The 15261-nt window shown below is 27.2% G+C and overlaps 1 protein-coding gene across 9 annotated transcripts in view; it reads left to right on the top strand.

Annotated features, from left to right (window-relative positions):
• Nucleotides 1–15261, top strand: part of LOC114131353 (neurobeachin) — a 224593-nt gene that overhangs the window by 68876 nt on the left and 140456 nt on the right. The window contains exons 1-2 of one of the 9 annotated variants that reach the window (XM_050200868.1): nt 8761–8891; nt 8963–9041. The exons of the other annotated variants lie outside the window; for them this stretch is intronic. The gene's annotated coding sequence lies outside the window, so the exon portion shown is untranslated. Of the gene's footprint in view, nt 1–8760; nt 8892–8962; nt 9042–15261 lie in introns of those variants that run through there. 9 annotated transcript variants of the gene reach the window in all.

Here is a 15261-nt window from a genome sequence, read left to right as displayed (position 1 = left end):
TATAATAAATTAATTCATATTAAGATTCTAAGATGTGCTATGTGTTTAAAAAATTCGAAATTATGGTTGTTGTAAGTTAAAATGTGATCGTCGGCGTGGAATCTTATTGATACAATATTTACGTATTCAGATGAAAACTCGTGTATTGATAGGTTAGTATGTATGATTAAAGTATATATATTTTTTTTATCTCAAAATAATAAAAATAAATATTGATTATGTGTTAGATAAAATTTCTTTTATGTATGGTTTTGACATTTGTTTATAACGTCCACAGTAGGTCTCTTTGTATCTTATTTTAAGTTTGTATTAATGAAAAAATAAAATGAAAAATATTAAAACTATTATTCTTAATACCATTTTTATTTTAAAACAAAATTATATTGTATTACTATGCTGTCAAGGAGTACAGGACTTGTTTAGAATAAAAATAATAATAAAAACAAAACTATTTGTATTGATTTTGGGGACCCTTTCAGACTAAATAATATTTCTCGACTTAACTTAGCAACAAAGATTATTATATTTTACACCATCAGTAAGTAATATCTTATTATGTAGGGGCTTTTAGTATCTCTGGATGATGGAGTTATATTATGAAAGTGTTACACTAAAAGCTACTATGCGTTAGGCACGTGTTTTGATATCTAAATAACAAATATAAATTATTTATTATTAAATACTTTTATCCATATCAATATTGTATTGTTAGATGTAGCTATAACATGTGTATTTTGTTTTGTCATTTTTAAAATTTATAATAATGCAAAATGTATAAACAGAGAATCGTTCCGTTTGCGCTTCTCAGACGTGTGAATCCTACGCATCAGAAAAATTACATAGTCATTTATCTGAAATATCTGAAATATATGACTTTATGTTCATCTATTTAATATAAAAATATAAGCATGATTTGTGGGTGTAGTGATTTTATTGTATTGCTTTGAATTTGTCGTGCGTAATACGATTTTCCAGGTCATAAAAATACCGTGAAATCGAATAACATGTTGACAATAGTCGGTACTGCTATCCAAATGTGTTAGAGAGTATTGTTTTGATTATGCCCTTTTATACTCCGAAACATTTCCTGTGAATTCAATCACTATTATGCCGTGTAATAGAATGCAAGAACGTAGTATGCAAGAGTTATTTCAATAATTTGTACGAAACATTTCCATCTCCCCGTTGGCAAATGTCAAATAATATCTTACACATTTGATTTGCACACTAATTCATCGCAATGAACACGCGGTATTTTCTATTTAGCTTGACTAAACGTCTCTAAGACTTTTATATGCAGCAATATAAGAATGTAAAATATAAAAACTCTATGAAAATAATTGAGTTTATATTTCCATAATATTGTTGATGCAATAATAATAATAATAATAATAATAATAATATTGTATACTCATAAAAATGTGTTAACATATTATATCCTAAGCATAATATTATGATATTGCAAGTACTAAGGCATATACTTGTCTAGATATTATTCTTGGCATCAAGTTTAATGTTTTAATAACATTATATTTTTCATTTTATTGCTTTGCTGTATATTTCAAAATATATACCGTAGAAAAATAATAGCAAATATTTCTAAACATAACGATATTTAGTCGATGGTTTTTAATAATGATGTTGGTTATAGTTAGTTATTTTTAATGATGCCCAATTTTATATTGAATAAATACTTTTGATACATCTAGTTATTTTATTGCGTCTCTTTTAACGTTGTGCTTTTTCCTTGTATTCTATTTTACTTTTTCATATAAATATCTTTAGTTCTTCAGCTGATTTTTATTTTATGTTATTTTGTGCTTGAGTGATATAGGTGTATTATTATTTTAAGTATCTGTAAAAACTTCAAACAATATCGACATAAAATGACAAAATGTACTTACTTTATACTGTTGAATTTGATTGAAGTACTTAACACACATAACTTTATTATAAAAAACTAAAAAGCAGTTTAGTGGAACAATGTGCGTAAATTTTCTGTGAAAACTTATCTAAGAGCTATTGTTGTTTGAACTTAATTTTGTTTCTTGCCACTGATTGTTTGAAAAATATTTAATAACTGATTGCTTTTAAAGGAACAAATATAACTTTGAAGTTCTGTTAACTTCTAAGTTTTATTTATACAAATCAGTTTAATCTTTGACTAGATAAATTTAAACTTTTAAAATTTATGGGATTTTTATACCTGTGATTAAAAAAAAAATAAGGTTTTTTTTTTGAATATTTTTAGTGATTTTTTTTATAAAGTACATTTTCTTATTTGTTAGTAAGAGTTAATTAAAATGGGAACATTTAATAAAGAAAATTTTATTTACTGCAATATAGTTGTGCTGATGTAAATGTACCTAGTCAAGGTACCTGATATATATTTAGAAATATAACAACAGTTTTTGTTGTTTTTAAGAAAATGTTAATAATAATAATTATTATACGATTAGATATATATCTGATTTTAATTAAAAAAATACTAGTTAAAAATACTTGGCACATGTATTGTTCTTTAGTTGTAGTTCTTAATTAATAGCATTTAAGTTTGAGAGAAAAATACACAAGTTTGGCAACGGTTCTTCCTATTCCTTCAGTTGAAATTATTCTAAGTTTATGTATGTTATTTTGATTTTTTTTCTTATTAATTTAACTATGCGACATTAGTTTTTATAGTATATAATTGCCATTATTTTCATGGAATTATTATATTACTTTATTTTTAAATTTAAATAAATAGGTAGGTTGTAATATCAGTGTTTTTTTTTTTTTTAAATATGTCTTATAATGTTTACTTTGATGTTGATTTTCACTATTTATCTGGACCAAGACCAAATATGTTGTGCTCAATCATTCAATACAAATTAATAAACATGGCAAGGTCGGAAAAAAATGAATTGTACATTCTCAATTGTATTACTAAAAATTCTATTCTCAATCGTATTTTATCGGTCTATACGTACCGTTTAAAATGGGATTATCCCTTATTTAAGCCGTTGTCCCGGAAAATTTTTAACAGAACGCTTTTTGTCAGGTTATATAAGTATATGTAGTTCTTTCTATACCGTATTTTTATTTAATAAAATAGACAATTTCGTGGTCCGAATGTATTTTTATTTTATAGTGCACATAAACAATTTTCAATCGACGATAATAGACTATTCTAATCTAATAGTTGTTTTTTTTGCAAGGCATATAAAAGTGATAATCAAAGAGGAATGGGCTTTTATGTTAGTTTTAACGTTAAATATAGTGTGTAATATAATATATCCTTGAACATAATTTTAAATATTGTGTTTTATTAATAACTCATATATTATATTTATTTAAACTTTCATGTATCAAATATGTTTAAAAAAAATTCTTTGATTTAAAAACCAAGTTTAATCGATATTTTCTTAGACAGAATACATAATGATTTAATTTAAATGTTAACTAGAATTTTTAAAAAATAATATTAAAATATTTGATACCCTAAAAAAAAATATTATATCTACTTATATTAGGTTTATATAAATTATATGTTATTAATGTTTATCTTTTGTCAATAACTTTGATTTATTTCCATTCTGTTACTAATTTATGCATTTAATGTTCATAGAAGTTTCATTTAAATTATATATGTGAAATACGCTCAACTCTTAACAGCTGTTGAAAAAAAAAAAATTAGTGCTAATTTCAACTGGTATCTGATAAAATACCTGGCAGTATAAGATTGAAATTTAGTAGATTGTTTTGTTTCTAATCATGTTGAATGTGTGATACACCTTTTTATCCTATATTATATACATTACAAATATACGAGATCAATACAAGTGTACGGTGTAAAAAATATCTCGTTGAATGATATTGATATTATTTTATTATAGTACACAGGATTGAACGAGTTCAAACGGAATCTAAAGAGTGTAATATAATATATTTATTTTATTTTTTATAAAGTAACGTAGACCTTTATGTATATACTGTGATAGCACAATGTTAGGCAACTTGTTATTATATTTGTATCGTTCCCGCAGCGAATCGGACACGCCCGTTAACTTAATCCCAGGATCCCCGGTCTCATTGAAGCCGTAAACGGTGGTATATACTTACGGGATGGGTTAATGTGTCAGAGTGGTTGACCCGCACAACATCGTACGTAGGATTCCCAGGATATAGGTTAGAGCGGTCAAGTTGATCATTATTAGGTTTTAAAAAGACATCTATTGGTGTTTCTCGGAAACATTAAGAAATGTCTTTATGTTTGTACGAGAATTATATCAATGTGAATTATTGTATAATAGGACGTGCGTTTGTGCTATTATTTGATTGTTAATTGCGTTACAATTAAAATTTGAAGACCTTAAACAATAACTGTTTACAATAAAATTTGTTTTACAAAATATGTAAATAGTATATCAAATTTGAGTTTAGCAGAACACCAATTTTGTTTTATTAGCTTAAACATTAGAGTTAATTTACATGCTATCTAACAATAATGTGAGAAAATTATTTATGTTTATAGATTTTTTTACATTTTTCAGTGAGATTATTTGATTTATTTAAGTTAGTGTTATTTCATGTACTCATATCGTGCTCGGATGTTAATAGGTTCAACGATCTAGACGCTTTACCTCAGATAATGTTTTTACCTTAAAGTTTGATATAGGTCAAGTCATTCTAATATTTATACTTAGGTACTAATAACGCACAGTTGGTTCTTCTGTACTAAATTTTATATGTTTTGAGTTCGTAAATTGGTGACAATACGTGGGTGAGAAGTGATGCTATCGTAACGTCCTTTTAACGTACCTAGTCAGTCGGTTAGTTAACCTCGCTCTCTGTTATTTATAAGATATGCGTATAATTATACGCTTAGAATCATCAGTTTTCGAAACGTCTCTGCAGTCGCGGTATCGCCGAAGACTGATAGACTGTCGCCGACCAGATACATACCGCCGAGACGGATCCGAGACATATTTATGTTCGGGTAGGTGTGATAGCGGGCGACGATTTCACTGGAGTGTGGTTACCAGCGCGATATGAGTGGCGGTTAAGAAAGGTGAGCCGTGAGGGGGGAACGAGGAGAACTCCGCTAGCGGTTCGGCCGGGTTAATTTATTTCCCGGGTCCACCGTGGGGCTGAAATTATGTGTCGTTCGTGAATCACGGCGGTCGACCGACCCTTAAAACTGGATCGTTTAAGTCTGCGCTTAATTACGGCGGCAAAACGAATGCCTCGTCACCCGTGTACAGAGGGTGTCGTCGGAAACGCTTGGTGCGGTAAACGTCCGCTGCCCGAGCGCCTTTATCGTACGATTTTATCCCGTTATATTATTTGTTATGGGACTGGCGCTGGCTTCTCGACCTTTGTGTACGGACACGGGACGAGAATACTTACGTATATAATATGTATAATGTACATATAGGTACGCGCGATGACGGACGGTCGGGTGGCTAAGGTATAATCTAGCCGTAAAGGGGCTGTATAGTCGGTCTCTCATCTGCAACCCCGGACGTGTATATATCTCTATATATACAAGTGCATAGACCGCCGATGATTTTGTAGTTTTAAGCGAATTGAATAGGTAGGTACATATATGTATGTATTTATGTATACATACACCGCTCCCAAAAGAGGATAATACGATTTATTGGGTCTCGTTCGAAAATAATAGAATTAACTCCGTACCCACCAGCATGGTATTTCCGCGACCCTCCACGCCACCAACCCTTCTCATACCAATCAAAAGCCCGTTTGTACGGTACGATTTTTGGGGAGCGGTGGCGAGGGTATGTAGTGGTGGCAGTCACGACGCACCGCCGTCGTCGACTGACAATTTTCCGGTGCTAGCGGACAGAACGGTTTAGTCCATTTTGATCAAAGACTTCGATGGTGTTTCCCTCTCACCCGCATATTCTGACCTTTCCATACTCGCACGCGGCGCGTGTCGAATTTTCAATTATTTTCCCTTATGCCGCTGTGTCGCCATTACCATCACAAACAACTTTTTGCGAACATTTCAATATACTGCGATAGGAATTGCACACATATTATTTTTGCCAACTGATTTTTCGTTCTTTCTGTATCCCAAACACATAATATTGTCGTCGGTATTATAGTTTTGTTTGTACGAGATTTAACTGTTCAAATAGGTGTATGTCTAAAACTTTCGAATGGCATATGCGTTATAATTTTTTGTTATAAGCTAAAACTGCGTATTTAATCTAATATTAACTATTTATTATTATTTTTGTTATTATTTAATTAAGAATTAAGAACGAATCTGACTTTACGGGAATGTCTTCTATAATAAGTACACTTTATTATTTTAGTTTTAAACTGTACATATTTGTACGTAGCTGTCTATGTGTAAGTAAATACCTATCTGTATAAAATTATAATAATCTAATTGTGTGATAATTTAGCATTCCACTATTTCAATAACTCTCAATATTTAAATATTATATTGTTTAAATTAATATTATTATCCCGATAAATTTGAATACCTATTATAGTAACTGAATTGTAACCGGAATATATATCTATTGACTTTAAAGTTAAGTCTCGTTATTATTCAATCAAATCATGTGTTCTTTAATGTTAAGCGTTGCTAATTTCGAATAAATTATTCATAAGTTCAAAATGTTTTAAGCTGATACATCTTGAATGTATTTAAAATAAATTTGTAAACTCAACGTCTGAATTCCACAAATCATGATGTAGTCTCAATTTACCTCTATAAATTCATTTTTAAGTAATGAATCAAATTTTATCAATTTAAATTTTTTTTATTGACCAGTAGTGTTTATTCTGATCTTTTAAACATTCTACTCTATTTGAAATATAAATAATAATATTAAAATCATAAAGGGTTAAGGTTTAAACCTTAACTTGATTTTGTATCTTGTTTGATACACATCATTATAATAATATCTGTTAAAATTTTTTTTGTATCTTATGGTTGGTTACACTTATTTAGACATCTGATAAACATAGAATAACTATTTGGAGACAAAATGTGTACATAGTTAAGTAATAAAATCATTTGAAATATGATTAATGTTGTACCTATTTCGTATTTAAATGTTTTTTTTTTAATGTTTTGCTCAGAAGCAGCAACACTATAACAACAATTAATTAATGTAGGTCTAAAGTCAAACTTTGTATTGTATCTTACAAGATATATATTTATTATTTTAGTAGTTATATTTTAAAATTCACAACGCTATAACTTATGTATGTATATTAAAGTGACATTACATAGTATAATATTAAAATGAATAATTATAAAGAAAATATAGACTTTTTATAACATAGGTACCCACTTAATACTTATATTTAGCATATTATACATGTTAAAATTTACTTTAATTTAATATTTTTTTGATTAAATTGATCGACTTATCTATCGTAAATAAATTAACATTTTCGATAAACATATTAAAGAGTCTTAAAAATCTTGCTTTATAAAACTTAGAAAAGAATATATTTTATAATCGTATATACTATATATTGTAATTTCATTATCGTCTAAGGAGTAGTTTATCACATAACAATTAATTATTAATGCTTTCATAAATTATGTAATTAACGCCAATTGGTTATAAAAAAAATAAAATGTTAATGTGATAAAAAAAATATGCTGTTTAGTAGAGTAAATTAATTATGTTTATAGCTTTTTAATGATAGATAACTAATTAAAGTCTTATAAAAAACATAATAATTTTAGTTGTTGGTGCTATGTTAAAAATTTAAAAAAATAATGTATAATTTGTAGGTATACTGTGAATTTAATTTTTCTTACAACACCATCGGTCATAATTTTGATGACAAACCTGTCATATGATGCCTTTGACTGTGGTGATCCATTTCAATAGAAACAATAAGTTCTGTATATTCCTTAAACTTTTTTTTTGCTTAATTTTATCATCAATCATACAATTATGTTTTTTAATCATACATGGCTATATTTGTATGCCATCCAATTGATCATTTTTATAGTTTTAAATTCATTCTAGTTTTAGAATTATCATATCGACCGTAATCGGAAGATTATAATATAATAAAACATATTATGGATTATTGAAAATATACACGGTTTGTATACTCGATGTCTGAACTCAATTTGTATGAATTAGATTAATGATGTTAGGCTATCTAATTCCCCGTTTTTAAAATGAATACATAGTTGTAGTTAAAAAATTAAAATATTTGTTTGCATACTCAAACAAACTAATATATACATAAGGTTATATAGTTTTTGGAAATAATCATTGAAATACATTTTCAAATATTCAACAGTTTTGAGTTCAGATTATAAATCGTCTAAAATCTAGTTAGAATCTTAGTTAGAATAAATATATTTATAAGCTAAAAGAATAGTCTCAACAAAATTTTAAATATTGTGTTTTATTGATACCAAAATTATTCTTTTCTTTGCAATTTATCGTTTCACGCATTTGTTATTGGAATATTAATCAACAGCTTTGCATTATATTATAAATATATCATTACTCGTTCAATAGAAATAATTTACTATAGACTACTTCCACAAGACAGTTAGAAAATATAATATTAATGGAATTCAACAATTCAACGAAAACAATATTATATCTTATGTAAATTATTTAAATTAATTTTTGTCAGTATATTCTCATAGTCAACACTTTTAAATCACGTTTTTTTTTTTAACGTTGTTATTGCTTTTATCTAATGCTGAGAATTATCTTTGTGTACAAGATAAACATAATTACCATTTTGTACACCCAGTTAACCGTTCAAGTATGAACTGTCGCGACGCGTCGTGTCGTATATGTACTTAAATATTATCAATAAAGGTGCGTGTGTGTGACGTTTTATATACATTCTCCTAACTTGTGTATAGTATTTTATGCTTAAAGGTAAATTAATTTCATCTATCGTTCATTTACAATTTAACACAATCACTTAGTTTTTTTTTTTTTTTGTTAAGCGTTCGTGCTTTGTGCCTACCAAATTGTTATGTACCACCTAAATACAATAGTAATACAATAGTAAATAAAAAAAACTGTGTGAGTACGTTCGTACGATATTATTATTTATACATTCCAACATGAGTAATATATTTTAAAATATTATGTTCAAATAGTATGTGTCTACATTATTTGTAATATTTAGTATAAGTTAATCACTTATGATGTTTTCTTTTTAAATACAAATAAAATTATCGTTTAATACATTTTACGTCATAATATACATGATATAATAATAATAATAATAATTTAATTTCAAGTTGGTTTGAAAAGTGTTAAATTATTTTTGATCTTTTAGCGAAGTAATATCACTTCGAAGAAAATGTTTCTTTAGTTTTTATCTACAAAGAGAAGTATTAATTACTTATGCAGCTATTTAACATCTTAAAACAAAAGTTATCTATTATGAGTCATTATTTATAATTGGCTATTCTGTTTCATTTTTAACCTATTTAGGAAAAATTACATTATTAAATTCAAATAATTTAACGCCTTATTTCTTTAAATAAGTCATTATAGTCACAAAGTAATTTAGTTTTATTTAATAACTATGATTTCCAACGTCTCATAGTATGCATAAAATTAAAAAAAATAACACATTTTTTAAATTTGAATAATCTTCATATTAAATATTGTATGTAGAATTCATTGTCCCGAGAACGATTTACCGAGAAGTGTTCGCGTGTTTTATTTTTATTTTATTTTAAGATTCAGACGGTAGTTTTTTTTAAAATTATTTGACATTGTCTGGTTTGTTATGTGACGTCAATCGTTCCAGGTCATTCGATATATTTGTATATACGGTTTCTTGGAATAATACATTTTTCAAATTTATTTATTTTCATCTACAAAATGTTTAGTATTAAAACTTAGTTAAATTCTATTGTATTGTATTTTATTCTTTTCTATTGTATTTAAGAATATTTTAATTTCATATACATAAAATAGTTTGTTTGTTTGCTACCTTAATGCTAACAATACGTATTTGTAATTATGTTACTTTTTTGGAGAGTTGATAAAACTATATAATTTTTTAAATAAATTATGTTTGCTAGCCTATAAAAACTATGCTTGTTTATGTACCTAATTAATAACATTTAAAAAAATATATTCTAGGTATTGAAAATTAGTAGTTGTGTGTTATTTACAAGATATTTTTGTTTTAATTAGTAGATTTTGTGGTTTTATTCAGTAATTATGGTAAAGGTAAAACTAATTGATGAAAAAAACAACATAATATTAATTTTATCATCATACTGTATTTTTGCTGTTTCAGAAAATCATAACATATTTTTTGTTGTTTAATTTTCGATGTGGTATTTTATATTAAATCCTGTTGTAGGGTTAACAGTGATTTTTAATATGTGGTTTAAATGAAATGAGCGATCCTCTCGTAAGTGTTGCTCTTCCGTCGTTCTGATACTTCCATTATTTCATGGAAAATACAAAGTCTGTATAACTGTAGTTAGTAGTTACCCACATTGCATTTGTGTACCTGATGTTGATATTTAATCAAAATAAAAGGTCCAGTTAAACGCAGTTGACACACATATATATATTATATAGCTATTAGAATGGACATTTTTTAGGTTACTGTAGGTTTTTGTATGGTTAATTAGATATTTTAAAAGCTTTGCTAATAATATTAGTGAGTATTACTCAGACGTATGTGTAAACGAGTGTAAAATAAATTGTTATCTATACATTTTATACCATTATAACCCATGATTAGTTAATTTTTCAATATTGTGTTTCGATGTTATCAACCTACACATTGCATTTGGAAATAAAAACATGCTATTCCTGGGTGTGGAGACTCAAATCATACGTGTTTTGATTTTTCAAAAATAAGTTTTGTCCATTTACTATACTATGTAGTTTTATTAATCTAAATACGATATAAAATCGATTTCTGGTTTCGTACGGTTGACCTGGTCAAATTATAATACAATACTTGAGGTATTTTAGAATTTTTTTACATTGGTGTTTTTTGAGTCTAGAACCACTCATACATACATAATCAATCTTTTATTCTTCACAATTTTAAACTTAAATTTTCTATACCTTTTTTTTTAACTTTAATACTTATATATGGCACAATTATACTCAATTATTGTATCTATGGACTGTTTGGTTTACCTTTTCTGTTTAAAGCAAATTAAATACTCATATTTGTTTATCGTTATGGATATTTACTCTCACTGTTACTAGTATGTTTTATACATTTTATACAATTTGGACGTATTTCAGTATTTACTATGACATGCGGTCTAATCAATGAAATAGGTCACAAAAGTATGAAAAAAAAAATAATAACAAACATATTTAATTTTTCCTATATTTCCCATGCAATGCGTGCGCTACTCTGAAATCAACATCGATCGATAATTTACTTTGTTACCTTACATAAAAATAAAGAACTTAAGTCACTCAATAAATGACTTCTTTATTTGATCTTAAATTAAAAAAAAAAAAAAACTTTTTGTCATGCTATTACTGTATAAACTTCTTCTATGACCCACTTTGTCTTACGTCACACTACTATGAAGATAAGCCATAATTTTCATTATCAATCGTTCTTAAAGATTCCAGTTTAATGTCCATCGCATCAACTCAAAAGGTCCATTCACTGTTTTCTATAATACTCTTTATTCAGATTTCAAAATACTCACTGCCGCTGAATTGGCAAAGCTCCATTACATGAGCCCTTCACTTACAATTAACTCGCCATCTCAACCCTATATAAAATAAGACTAAACACATAGTGGTGTTGTGATCCGTTTATCTACAAAAAAAGTACATCACTATCGCTATTAACATAAAATACAGCTACTTATTATTATTATAACATAATAACCTATATTTCATAATGAAGTATCTCCATTTGGAGGATTTTCACTGTTTTATTCGTATATCATTATTTATTATTTATTATTATTATTTAGTTCTGTAACAGGTAGCTTAATAAAGAATTTTAATCAAATAAAATGATATTTGAATATATGTTGTTATTTCAGACTATCGGATTTACTAAAAGATACGAATATAGCACTTATATATCCGTAAATAAATTTCTGTTACATGTATATTTATGTATTTACATATTTTGATGGCAACTTTATATTTTAATAATGATTTATAATTATTTTTTCTCCAAATGTATCTATAATTTTAGTAATGAATTGTGTATAAAAAATACTTATTTGCTTATTAATATTTTTTTTATTTTAATAGTTGGTATTATTAATTTATTGCGTTATAAAATTACTCGTATACTTGGGGAAAATAAATGGGAGAAAAAAACCATTTCACTTCGCATTACATATTTCTGACATTGATTTTTGGTTTTTATTTTTATTTTCTCTTCACCCCATCTTAATCAAGCCATCCACCGGAAAACAATAGCTAAAAAACTAGTCCATACTAATTAAAATTGGAATGTTGAGAGTCGTAAAAAACATTCAGTTAGTATTCTGCCATCCACGCTGCCACTCTTGGTTGAGTAGAGCTTGATAAAAGGGCACTGGACTGTAAAAAATACCCTTCCAAATTGCGTCAGAGCTTTATTTTTATTTATATTTTTCATTATAATGCCACCACTTGTGATTGTGATGCTGTTGGTGTTATGTATATAAAAAAAATGTTTAAAAAAGTTTCAATTACCTCTTCATGTATGTACCTATATTTATAAGAAAAAATCCTATCTAGTGTATATCTTTAAATTAAACAAAAATCTATGTTTGTACCCACTGAAAATGTCTCTATATTTAGTCTCTTTATCATATACTTAATAAGTAAAATTTAAGTGAATTATTTTTCTTTAATCAAAATCTCATCTTCTCGTAAGTAATTTAAATATAAAATGTCGTAATGGCTTGTACATTTTATTCTATTTGCTGTTAAAAGCCAATCATCTTCATCAAGCATATCAACTCTAAATACTGACTGACGATATAATTAACTGTTCAATGAATAATGTTTCATTTGAAACTTAAGTCGCTCTTATCTTGGGTACTTAAACTGAGACCGTTAATTGTAGGTTCTGTAGGGCTTTTATTACAACAGGACACGTTTATGCGAAGTTTAACATGGGTATAAAATGTTGTAATTTAAGATATTTTGCTCCATTTTCAGAGTTTATACTATAATTATGGTCGTTTTATTAAAAAATACTATAATAATAAGATAGGTAATTAATAATTATACTGGACAAAATTAATAAAAATTATTTTGAGATATAATTTTTATAAATTTATTTCACTTGAGGTATTTTGTTAAAATCATATTACCGTGCGATTTCTTTTGTTTTGTTGATGACAAAGTCGATTCTTGGTAATTGTTTTTTGTTTATTCGATCCCACGAGACGGCCAATATATTTTTATAATAAGCTCGTTGAGCAAAACATTACATATTTTACTTATCATTATAATGCAATATTTCTGCATGCTACCGACACACACTCAACATTGGCTTGTGGCATATTCATCCATCTATATGCGTGAGTCGATAAAAGAGAGAGTGCGCTCGCATTAACCAACGTGCCACTTCACACGAATTACTACCAATACCTTAATGAACGTTCATTGTGCGCATCGTATACACGCTCGACGGTATCTGATGACAAAGCCAATCAACGTGCGATTCATTCGCACTAGTTGTTTTCTATACGATCGTCGTGTACATATTGCACCCCTCCCTCACCGCGTAGGTCAAATATTACGTGGCCCCTGGCGTCCTTTGAACATTTTGCCGCGTTAACTGCTGCAGTCCGAAAGTTTATATAATATTAAATATATATATAGATATGTATATAAGGGCATTGTATAATATGCAAATAATATTGAGCTGTGCATTTTAACGTATTGTAGAAGATTGAAACTATCGATCCGCCGCTGTGCCAAATATGTTTTTGCACAGGACAGTGGGTCGTATACGGTTATTATTTAGTTAGAATAGTTGAGACCTTATATATAACATATTATGATCTGAGTATCTATTATTGAAAGTGGACGTAATCGACATTTTGAATATCAAACGTTGTGTTAGGTTGATTTTGTACACTACGAAACGAATGCTACACGAAACCTATTTTGTAAGTAATACAGGTACTTGTCTTTTAATGTCGAAAAGAAAAATGTTTTAAAATAGGTGTATAATAAATAATAATCATAATCTTTAAGTCTATAATATATTGAAGAACTATAATCATTTTTCACCCATAATATATTGACCTTCATAAGTTTTTAAATTAAATATTCAATTATATTCGGTATATTTATATGTAGGTAGTACATAATTAACTAAGGATTACCTGCATTATTGGTGTATTTGTATTTGTATTATTACTTTTTACTTTAATAAATCTATAGATATGTTTGTCGTTCATGGCTTCGTTAATAAATCTAATTTTTGTATTAATAACAATTTTAACAGACAATTAAATTAAAGAAAAACTCGACACAGAAAATCCAGTAACAGAATATTATTATGTAACTGCAATATAAAGTATACAGAGTGTATAATGATTCGCCAAAACATGCTCACAAATCATGTTTTTTGGTTTTAAATTCGTATATTAAGTATATTATTCTCTAAAATATTTTAACAAATGTAAAAAATATTACATATTATATTTTATCTAGTCTTTATTATGCTTGAACGATTTTTGCATACCATAAATATTAATTGCTAAAATTTCCAAATCACCATAGTCCCCATATTCTCTAAATATTGATTATCATTGTTGTGGACCTATGGACCTATTATCCTTAGTAAACTAAGTCAAACAACTCAAAAACTATTCGTTAGAATTTTGATTTTGATACGTTAACATTTTCTGATAAATATTTTATAGTATAGAGGAGTTTTCATTTGTAAAAAAGAAGTTTATACCCTTGTATGCTCCCTTAGGTTGTACGAAAAAATCTCGAGAATTTGAAAGCATGGATTTCAAGTATATTTATAAATTCCAATAATTAGATTTTAAAATAAGAAAAATGTTGAAGAAAAAAAAGGAGATGATTGTCTTAGGAAAATCATACTTTTTATAACTTAAGTGTAATCGATATTATATAGAACATAAAATAATATGCATATATATTACTTTGTATTTACTAATTATATATATATTCATATAATGTGATTTTAAAAAGAAAAAGATCCAAGAAAAATGTCTTTTTACTTATGATGTAAAATAAATAAGTAATTAAACAAATTCCTTAAACTATAGTTATACATAATATTTATATTTCAGAAAAC

The sequence above is a fragment of the Aphis gossypii genome, chromosome 2 (assembly GCF_020184175.1).
Source record: "Aphis gossypii isolate Hap1 chromosome 2, ASM2018417v2, whole genome shotgun sequence".
NCBI classification, from domain to species: Eukaryota; Metazoa; Arthropoda; class Insecta; order Hemiptera; family Aphididae; genus Aphis; species Aphis gossypii.
Note: the sequence above shows the minus strand (reverse complement) of the source record. Positions and strands in the feature narration are given on the sequence as shown.